The following is a 10,687-nucleotide window of genomic DNA, read 5'->3' on the forward strand; positions in this document are numbered from 1 at the left end:
GTGGGGATTTATTCCTGGTTAATGAGCAAACTCAATTTTGCCTTCCATTGCCAGACTCCAAACGCGATAGACTAAAGTAAATGGATGCATGAGCAAAGCATATCAAAAATCCCAGGTGTGCTCCTTATACATAGTTCCAGGAGCGTTAAAGACAAAATATTTATCCCACTGAGTTGGGAATCATTGCAGAGATTTGCTCCTTTGCCTTATGTCAGGAATGCACATTAGGAGATCCTACACCCTCACCCTGAGATTTTCTGATCACTAATTTGAATGGAAATGAGGTTTCTAAAGCAAAACATTCCTTTCTCTACGAGGCCCAAAAAGATATCACAGGACATAACTGATTGTAATCCAGAATCAAGAAATATTAGTATGGTGTAAAAGACCAAACTGGAGAAATGGTGAACTGTGTGCCATGTAGAGATGTAACCACTGTATTGTAGAGGAAAGACTTATTAATGAAAATATTGATACATTCTGGTTGAATGAGAAGACTGACTTGTATAAAAATGGACACAAATTTGATGGAGGGACAGTTCTGTGCGCTGGTATCAGAGCATCCACTTAACCTACACATCTTTGGACTGTGGCAGGAAACTGTAGAACCCAAAGGAAACCCGCTCAGACATGGGGAGAACATGCAAACTCCACAGTCACCCATGGCTGGAATCAAACCCGGGTCGCTGGCACTGTCAGGCTAACAACTATGCCATCCACAGTACCCATTTTCAATTGGGTCGAGTTTATTTCCATTACCAATGTACTACTTTCTAATAAATCTTCTCATCACATAAAAGATATTACATTATATCATAGCTTTTTTATGCCAGGGTTTATTTGGTGTTTGTATGGGGAGGGCAGCTTCCCTCATTTTATAATTTTTTTTCACCAGTTGTGATGTGATCCTCCAACTAAATTAAGGTGTAATATGTTCTTCATCATGTGCTTATGTGTGGAATGGGCTGGTTGCCTACACACCCTGACCCTAACTTCTGGTTGGCTCTGGTGACAACGAGACAATATACCAACTTCCCCAAGCGGTATGCTTCAGCGAGGTGCCCATTTGGCATATATGGCTGACCAGACTGCTACAATCAGATATATCTTGTAATATATTTTTGATTTGGATGAGATAACTTTTATCCTTTTGTTCTCTATAACTTTCATCTCAGACCTGCATCTTTGCCACTCAGTTTGTTTGCAAGTAATAGGAACATGAGAAATAATTCATTCTTCCAAAGGATAGAATTGATTGCTTGCTGGTCCCTCTTGCTCATGGAAGCGTAGCAGAACAAAAATTCCTTGCTTTAAGCTATTGTGTAAATTTTGTTTTGTTTATTATTGATCAATATTTAACTTGACAGTGACATTTCACTCATTTTCTGCATTTTTTTGTTTTGCTTTTCAGTCACTTAATTAAGCATGATGAGTGCGCTGCTTTTCTCAGAGCAGGTAATGTCTCCAATTCAATCATTTGAGATTGGAATTCACAATCTACCTTGTTCAGTTCACTATTACTTCACTTTCCATGGCTTTGGTTGCATAAAATATTGATTCACTGCCTCTGCTATATTTTGTATTAACTCAGAATGAAAGAGGGTTGTTCAATAGATAGGAGACTAAAATTAAGTGGTAACGGATCAGTAGTCTGTTGTCTTCTTCTTAGGTAGTCCCGTGGGATTGCAGGAGACTTGCTTCCACTCCAATTCAATGGATTTTTGGATGGATGATCTGTCCAATGTGTAATCTGCAGATCCTGCCGCATGCGGGTCAGATAGTGCCTATGCGGGTTTCTTCTGAGTGCACCGATTTGCTTCCACAGTCTAAAGATTTGCAGGTTAGGTGGATTGACCATGCTAATTTTTTTTTCATTTGTGGGACATAGGTGTCACTGGCTGGCCAGCATTTATTTTCCATCTCTAGTTGCCTGAGGGCAGTTGAGAGCCAACCACATTGCTGTGACTCTGAAGTTGCATGCAGACCAGACCATGTAAGGATGGCAGATTGATTTGATTTGATTTGATTTAATCCAATTCAATTCGATTCGATTTGATTCAAATCTAATCAGTCTGCCATCCTTACCTGGTCAGTGCATTACCAGTCCATCCTTACCAGTGCATTACAGCTCAGGGACAGGCCCTTCGGCCCTCCAAGCCTGCCCGTCCGTGCCACCCGACTTAACTAAAACCCCTTACCTTTCTGGGGGCCCTATCCCTCTATTCTCATCCTATTCAAGTACTTGTCAAGACCCCTTTAAAAGTCTGCTTCCACTACCTCCCCTGGCAACAAGTTCCAGGCACCCACTACTCTCTGTATAAAAAATCTGCCTTGTACATCTCCTTTAAACCTTGCCCCTCACACCTTAAACCTATGCCCCCTAGTAATTGACTCTTCTATCCAAGGAAAATGCTTATGACTATCCACTCTGTCCATGTCTCTCATAATCTTGTAGACTTTTATTAGGTCTCCTCTCAACCTCTGTTGCTCCAATGAGAACAAATCAAGTTTCTCCAACCTGTCCTCATAGCTAATGCCCTCCATACCAGGCAACATCCTGGTAAATCTTTTCTGTACTTTCTCCAAAACCTCCACATCCTTCTGGTATTGTGGAGACCAGAATTGAACACAAGTGCGGCCTGACTAAGGTTCTACAAAGCTGCAAGATGACTTGCCAATTTTTAAACTCAGTACCCCAGCTGATGAGGGCAAGCATACTGTATGCATTCTTAACTACCTTCTCCACCTGCATTGCCACTTTCAGTGACCTGGTTACCTGTACACCCAAATCGCTTTGCCTATCAATACTCTAAGGGTCCTGCCATGTGTTAGATCTTCCAAAACACATTACCTCACATTTGTCCGGATTAAGTTCCATCTGCCATCTCTCCACCCAAGTCTCCAACTGATCTATATCCTGCTGTATCCTCTGAGGGTCCTCATCGCTATCTGCAAATCCACCAACCTTTGTGTCATCCGCAAACTTACTAATCAATCCAGTTACATTTTCTTCCAAATCATTTATATATATTACAAACAGCAATGATCTCAGCACTAACCCCTGAGGAATGCTGCTTGTCACACCCCTCCATTCAGAAACATACCCGTCCACTGCTACCCTCTGTTTTCTTTGACCGCGTAAGAGGTCTCACAACACCAGGTTAGAGTCCAACCAGTTTAACCAGACTCTAACCTGGTGTTGTGAGACTTCTTACTGTGTTTACCCCAGCCCAATGCCGGCATCTCTACATCATGACTTCTTCGAATGAGCCAGTTTTGTATCCACCTTGCCAGCTCACCTCTGATCCCATGCAAATTTATCTTCTGCACCAGTCTGCCATGAGGAACATTGTCAAAGGCCTAACTGAAATCCGTGTAGACAACATCCATTGCCCTACTCTCATTAATCATTTTCGTCACTTCCTCAAAAAACTCGATCAAGTTCATGAGGCATGACCTCCCCTTCACAAATCCATGCTGTCTCTCACTATTACATTCACTTATTTCAAGCCTGTCTCAAAGAATCCTCTCCATTAATTTTCCTATCACTGATGTAAGGCTCACCAGCCTGTAATTACCTGGATTATTCTTGCTACCCTTCTTAAACAAAGGAACAACATTGTCTATTTTCCAATCCTCTGGGACCTTTCCTGTAGCCAGTGAGGATACAAAGATTTCTCTCAAGGGCCCCAGCAATTTCCTCCCTTGCCTCTTTCAGTATTCTGGGGTATATCCCATCAGGCCCGGGAACTTGTCTAACTTAATGTTTCCCAAGAACCCCAATACCTCCTCCTTTTTGATCTCAACATGACTCAAACTATCTACACACCCTTTCCCAGACTCATCATCCACCAAGTCCTTCTCGTTGGTGAACACTGATGCAAAGTACTCATTTAATACCTCGCCCATTTCCTCTGGCTCTATGCATAGATGTGCTGTAATTTTCTTTGTACTTTGGTCTGGCCTACGTGTGACTTCAGAGTCACAGTAATGTGGTTCCATCCCTAAAGGGCCTTAGTGAACCAGGTGGGTTTTCTGACAATCGACAATGGTTTTACGGTCATCAGTAGGTTCTTAATACCAGATATATTTTATTGAATTCAAATTCCACCATCGGTTGTGGTGGGATTTGAACCCAGGTCCCCAGCACCACATTATTTGATTTGTCCTGATGTTCCAGGATGTGTACGTTAGGGAGATTAGTGGGGTAAATATGTGGAGTTATGGGTCTGGGAGCTGGGCGGGAAGCTCTGTTGGAGACTCGGTGTAGACTCAATGTGTTGAATGGTCTCCTTCTGCATTGTGGGAATTCTATGATTCATGATTATACAAGCAACCAAATGGCCTAGTGAGGTCATTTCCTGGGGCTGATAGTCCTTGGATAGGTCAAAGGTGACCATGTGGGATCTTAAGCTGCGACACTGCTTTACTTTTTTTTAGCTTCGGGAAACAAGTTGGAAGAATTAAATGGCCGTCTAGAAGCTTGTTAAGGAATTAATTGGCACTTAAATTGTTTGCCAGCACTCATTAAGAACGCTGTAAGGTATTTTGGTGGCTAGCACTGGTCCTAACATCCTCTCCTAACAGTAACCAAGCGTTTGGAAATAAGTCTGGCATTGATGTCAAATGTTCACTATTTCTTATCCACTTGCAGTTGGAGCTACGAAGCAGATCTCTGAAAAACACTGGGAAGCTTCACCCAAACTCCAGCAACATCTATTCTCTGAGGACTTCACCAAAACAAAAATGACGTGCAATTATACCTTATTGGATGCTTTTTTAGGAGCCACACTAGGAGCAAGGAAGATTTTGATCATCTTGTTATGTCAATTCCCTGAACTGAATGGGAAACGGACATGGGAACAAGTAGGGCAGCACCAGCTCCTGCAAGCGAGTAGTCTCCCACCAGGATCTCCAGGGTTGGATCTAAGAAACTGCCTGGCTTCTCATTTGTTCCCTGAACTACACAGCAACATGCTGCTGTGTGTCAGTCAGCCAGCATACTCTGCACCTTCAGTGGAAGTGAAGGCGAGGAGCCCAGACTTGATAATGATGCCTAATCAGTGCTAAACCTTCAGATTTCTGTTTAACACCTCCATGCAAGTTCAAAGATGATAATCAGCATATAAGACATATATAGTATCAAGTCCAGATTTCAATGTGCCTTTTCTATTTCCTTAATAAGTGACTGTTTTCTCCTTTTCATCAAAATAACCTCCTAAGAGTTTTTTAATAAGATGATTAACCTGTTGCATTCTTCACTGGCACATCAGGTGGTAACATTTGATGCTTTCTGGTATACAGGTTGAATACTGTGAAAGCAAAGCACCACAGGTGCTAGAACTCTGAAATAAAAACAGACAATTCTTGAAATATCAGCTATTCTGGCAGGATCTCCGGCGTGAGAAACAGATGTCTGGAATTCTCTGGCCATTCCTGCCAGCGGGATCTTCCGGTCCCACTGACAGAGACCCTCACCTGTGGGTCACCCGGTGGCAGAGCGTGTGAACCACGAGAAAACCAGCTGATAGTGGTTGGAACGAAAGATCCCACTGCTGGCCAATGGCGGACTGCTGCAAGACACACCACTGAGGTGGGCAGAAAATCCTGCCCAATGTTTCAGTTCAATTACCCTGCATTAGAAGAACATTCTTCGATCTGATAGAACATCACAGGTAAAAAACTCGGAGAAAATCATTTTACCAACCAGACTGCCAAGAACCAGATATCTCTTGTTAACCACAATGTGTATTATTAAATTACAAATTTGAGCAATGATTAAGAACAACGTAACTTTGTGTGTTAAATATTTATGTTGGGTTATATTATATTGTTCAATGCTCTGTATCAAGAAGCCTGCTTCTCCTGGCTCTGTGAAAATATTGGGGCCAGTTGCTACCCATGCTGGGCTCCTGCAGGAGTGTATCCCCATCCGTGGGTTAGAAATAAAATTAAACTGATTGTATTTTCTGCAATTAATGATCCACTTGAAAAAATAAAGTCTCAAAGACTGAACTTCCTGCAACCTCTTAAGTTTGTTAATCACAGAAAATGATGGACATTCTCCTGTTTTCTTTTTGGTAGACAAGCTGGGACCACTCAGCCTGCTTCGCAAAACTGTTAAAGTCCACAACTGGAAACTATGGTCCATTATATGAAATGTCACACTTTATTAACTGTGATCCACAATATCTGGATCTGAGGGCTCTGCAGACCCATGATCCTTAGTATGAGACCCAAGATGTAACCATCAGGGAAATGTCTTGTGTCATGTCTAGTACTTCCATGTCATATTATGAACTTTCAGTCAATACTTGGAAAATTCTGTTTTGTATAGGTGCATGGATGAGAAAGGATTAGAGGGATATAGGATAGGGGTCAAATATGGGCAGTTGGAACTAGCTGGGGTGGCATGGGTCAGTTGGGCTGAAGGGCCTGTATCAGTGCTCTACTGCTCTATGACTCTAAAAAAGTGATGGGCTCCTCCTCCCTCCCCCAGTTAGAGGTTCCGATGGAGACATCCCTCCATATTATCATTGGAGATTCATCACCAGAGATTCCAAAGGGTGGTGAATCTCTGGAATCCTCTGCCTGTTGAAGTGGTGGAGGCTACCTCGCTAAATATATTTAAGTCACGGGTAGATAGGTATTTGATAGACAAGGGAATTAAGGGTTATGGGGAGAGAGCAGGAAAGTGGAACTGATCCACTTCAGATCAGCCATGATCTTATTGAATGGCGGGGCAGGCTCGAAGGGCTAGATGGCCTACTCCTGCTCCTATTTCTTATTATGTTCTTATTAAGATGGCTGCCATAAACCACATGACTTTTGATATTTGCACCAGGGACAGAATCAAGTGTTTGGCAAATGCCTAAATAAATATGGACATAGATGAAGGTACGTCACAGTTATTTGCGGAATTCATGCATTTCATTGTTTAAGGATGGGCTAATACCTAAAGAACATGAAGTTTCCAACTCCCTATCTCTACATTTCATACTGGACAAAAGGTAAGATTGAAACTCAGTGCTGTCTATCAACTTCTTATTTATCCCAATAGCCTCCCCCATACAAACCAGAATGGGTTGACCTCAGAAACATTAACCCCAAGATCATGTGATTGAAGCTGGATTCAGTGACTGTACCCTTATTACCCAGGGTCCAGCAAAATCATCCCTTATCAGCCAACCTGAGAACCAGACTCTGAAACTAGCTATAAGTCATCAACCAGCCAAAGTGCTTAAACTGTTCCAATTTTAAGGTTCACCTGGGAACTAACTTTCTAGGTATTCAATTAAAAGAAACACACAATCTGTTTCTTTATGATTTTTGACACCTCTGTCCTTAGCTGCTAGCACACCCTTAAGTTTATAAATTCTCTCCACTCCTGCCATGCTCCGGTTATCACCGCCTTTATTGCTAACTTGCTACCTTGCCCAGTTCCCTCACTTTAATTTCTCACACCTTCCCTCAGTTGATACCCCACCCCTATTAGTTTAACATCCTCTCTACTGCCCTAATTATATGATTCACCAGGTCACTGGTCTCAGCATGGTCCAGGTGAAGATTACATTGAGATCAACCTCGGCCTCATGCCCACATCCATTTCTGTCTCATGCCCGGATCCATCTCAGTCTTGCGCCGAGATTCAATTCTGTCTCGTACTGAGATCCATCTCAGCTCTTACATTCAGTTGTGCTGCTTCAGATATTTATATTTCACGGAAGTACTTGCAATCAAAAGATAAGTGTTGCCTTTTAAGTCCCTGGTTTCTGCTGGGATCACTCAGACTAAGCAAGCTACATTATCAGCTTGACTGGGTTTGTCCTTTTTGAATGTTTCAGACAGTTCCGAACAATGTCATCTTTTCAGACTTTTCTCTTATGCTTATCCAATGGTGATTGGCCTGTTGAGCAGTGTCCTCACTTTTGTTTGGTTTGATATCCATTGTATACTTTTTCTAGCACTCCAGATGAAGATGTGAATTTTTAGACTCGGATATTCCACTGATGCTTCCTATCAAGCTGGATGCCTGCTTGAGTCTAACTCCTTACTGTCCAAATAAGAGCCCATGGTGTTGGGGGTAGCATATTAGCATTGATAAAGAACTGCTAACTAATAGAAGATAGAGTTGGCATAAGAGGGGCATTTTCCAGATTTTATAATGAGGAAAGTTTGAGTAGGTTGGACATGTTCTTATTGGAGTTAAGAAGAATGAGAGGTAACTTTTTTGAGACATATAGGATTCTCAGGGGGTTTGACAGGGTAGATGCTGAGAGCTAGTTTTCCTTTGTGGGAGATCTAGGATCAGAGGGCATAATCCCAGACTAAGAGGTCACCCATTTAAGACAGAGATCTTTCAAACGGTAGTGAATCTGTAAAATTCTTTACCACATTAAGCTGTAGAGGCTGGGTTTTTAAGTATGTTCAAGACTGAGATAGACAGATTTTAATCAGTAAGTAAATCAAAGGTTATGGGGATAAATTGGAAATGTGGAGTTGAGGATTATTACATCAGATCCGTCATGACCTCATTGAATGGTGGAGCAGGCTGAATGGCCTATTTCTGTTCCTGTGTCTTCTGGTCTAATGGTTGTAAAAATAGCAACTTTCTCTGTTCTGTGCCAATAATAAACACCTACATTAGTGCAATCCTGTAACCAAGGATCAAACTTTACACTACCCCCACCCAATGGGTTTGGTGGGGGAGGGAGGGGAGCTTGAAATGGCATGGGGGGAAATACCTGGGTTCCTGCCCACCCTAGCCTGGTAGCAATTTTATGCAGGGATGGGAATGGCATCAAAGGGGAAGCCCACCCTTGCCCCGACTGGGCCACTTAAGGGCCATTTTCAACCCAGCTCAAGTTTTAGAAAGAGTGGGTGGTGGGGGAGGGGGAGTCGCGGCAGGGAGAAGCGTGGGGAACACAGAAAGGAACATCTTGACTCTTGGATCGGGAGGGGTGCTTCCATCGGAAACTCTGACTGGGGGAGGGAGGAGGAGCCCACACTCATGCCTGTTGACCTCCAATCTGACCTCATCATCCCTCTAGAGCCTATCACAACCCTGACCTCCTCCCACCTTGTGACCTCCTCTCTCTACCCTTCCCATCCAAGGACCCTTGCCATTTACCTCTTTGGTTCCCAGAACTTAGTGCCTGGCATAGCGCTGCGGTCCTTCTTCTGCCAGGAGGAGCTGGAGAGCTGTTGCCAATCTGATTGGCTGTCACCTTCCAAGGCAGGACGTCCTCATGAATGAGAAGTGGATTTCCTACTTCATGCCAATCAAAGCTTGTCAGTCTAACATAGCATTGTGACTGCTGGAGTCAGCGGAGATGTGCTCACTTGGGGGGGGGCGGTGAGCAAGCCCTCAACATCCTGAACATTGAGGCCCAAAATAACTTTATAGAGTCTACAGCAGGTCAATGTACAACATGTGCACGCTATGAAAATAACAGGACTGTTTCTCCACAGAGACTTAAATTCAAATTCCATATCTGCTGAGTTATTTACTAGTTTATTTTTTTTTCAATTAGTGTCACAAGCAGGTTTATAATAACACTGCAATGAAGTTACTGTGAAAATCCCCTAGTTGCCACATTCTGGCACTTGTTTAGGTACACTGAGGGATAATTTAGTGTGACTAATGCACCTAACCAGCATGTCTTTTGGACTGTGGGAGGAAACCGGAGCACCCGGAGGAAACACATGCGGACACAGGTCGAACGTGCAAACTCCGCACAGAAAGTGAGTGAACCCAGCTAAAGCATCTATAAATGCTTTTAGTGGTTAAAGTATTTATGAAACAAGTTCAGACAAATATTTTGATCAAAGATTGCTTACAGCTGCAAATAGCAGTCACTTCTTTGTTTTATATACATCTTTTTGAGACTTATAACTGTCCCAGTTGTGATCTAGTTATATTTAAAATATATTAAATCTGTAAGGTACAAATCTGAAAGGTACAGTCTGATTGTGTAAATATGTAACAGTCAATGAAAGACTTTGAAATAATTTCACTCTTGGTCAATGGAAAGACAATAAATTAATTAGAGTGAATCACTCACTTAGTGATCCCACTGAAACTTCATTTCCATTAGAAACAGAATCGCTAATTTATGAGTGATCATAAATCATGAAATAATAATGGGATGCAATATTATTTCATTTCTGTTAGCTTTATTTAATTCCGACACAAACTTAGAATAAAAAGAGTTTCTTATCAATTTACATTTAAAAGCATCTTCAATGTGGGGAAAAAAAGCTTGGTGCTTCATTGAGGAGTAAAGATTGCCAACAGTGAGGCAAGAGGACATTGCAAAAGAGGCTGGAGAAATGACGGGTTTGAGGTGCAGCGGAGAGAAGGTTCTGGAGCTGGAGGAGGTTCTAGGGTTAGGGTGGGGCATGGGAGAATGGTAGTTGGTGCAGAATAGCAATGGCTTGATGAGGTAAAGTAACAGGGCTAAATGAATTGCATTTGGATAATCCTATCGATAATGCAGCATCAATTGAGAATAAGAACATAAGAACATAAGAAATAGGAGCAGGAGTAGGCCATCCAGCCCTTCGAGCCTGCCCCGCCATTCAATAAGATCATGGCTGATCTGTCGTGGCTCAGTTCCACTTTCCCGCCCTCTCCCCATAACCCTTAATCCCCTCTCTTATCAAAAACCCATCAACCCGCTTCTTA

The 10,687-nt window shown here is 42.5% G+C and overlaps 1 protein-coding gene across 1 annotated transcript in view; it reads left to right on the forward strand.

Annotated features, from left to right (window-relative positions):
* The window catches only part of mak (male germ cell-associated kinase), a 77,827-nt gene extending 71,855 nt beyond the window's left edge, over positions 1–5,972 (forward strand). Inside the window, exons 15-16 of the transcript XR_013886986.1 lie at positions 1,412–1,455; positions 4,655–5,972. The gene's annotated coding sequence lies outside the window, so the exon portion shown is untranslated. The remainder of the gene's footprint in view (positions 1–1,411; positions 1,456–4,654) is intronic.
* Positions 5,973–10,687: the final 4,715 nt, after the last annotated feature.

The sequence above is a fragment of the Carcharhinus amblyrhynchos genome, chromosome 7, assembly GCF_965287045.1.
Source record: "Carcharhinus amblyrhynchos chromosome 7, sCarAmb.v2.hapA, whole genome shotgun sequence".
Classification (NCBI taxonomy): Eukaryota; Metazoa; Chordata; class Chondrichthyes; order Carcharhiniformes; family Carcharhinidae; genus Carcharhinus; species Carcharhinus amblyrhynchos.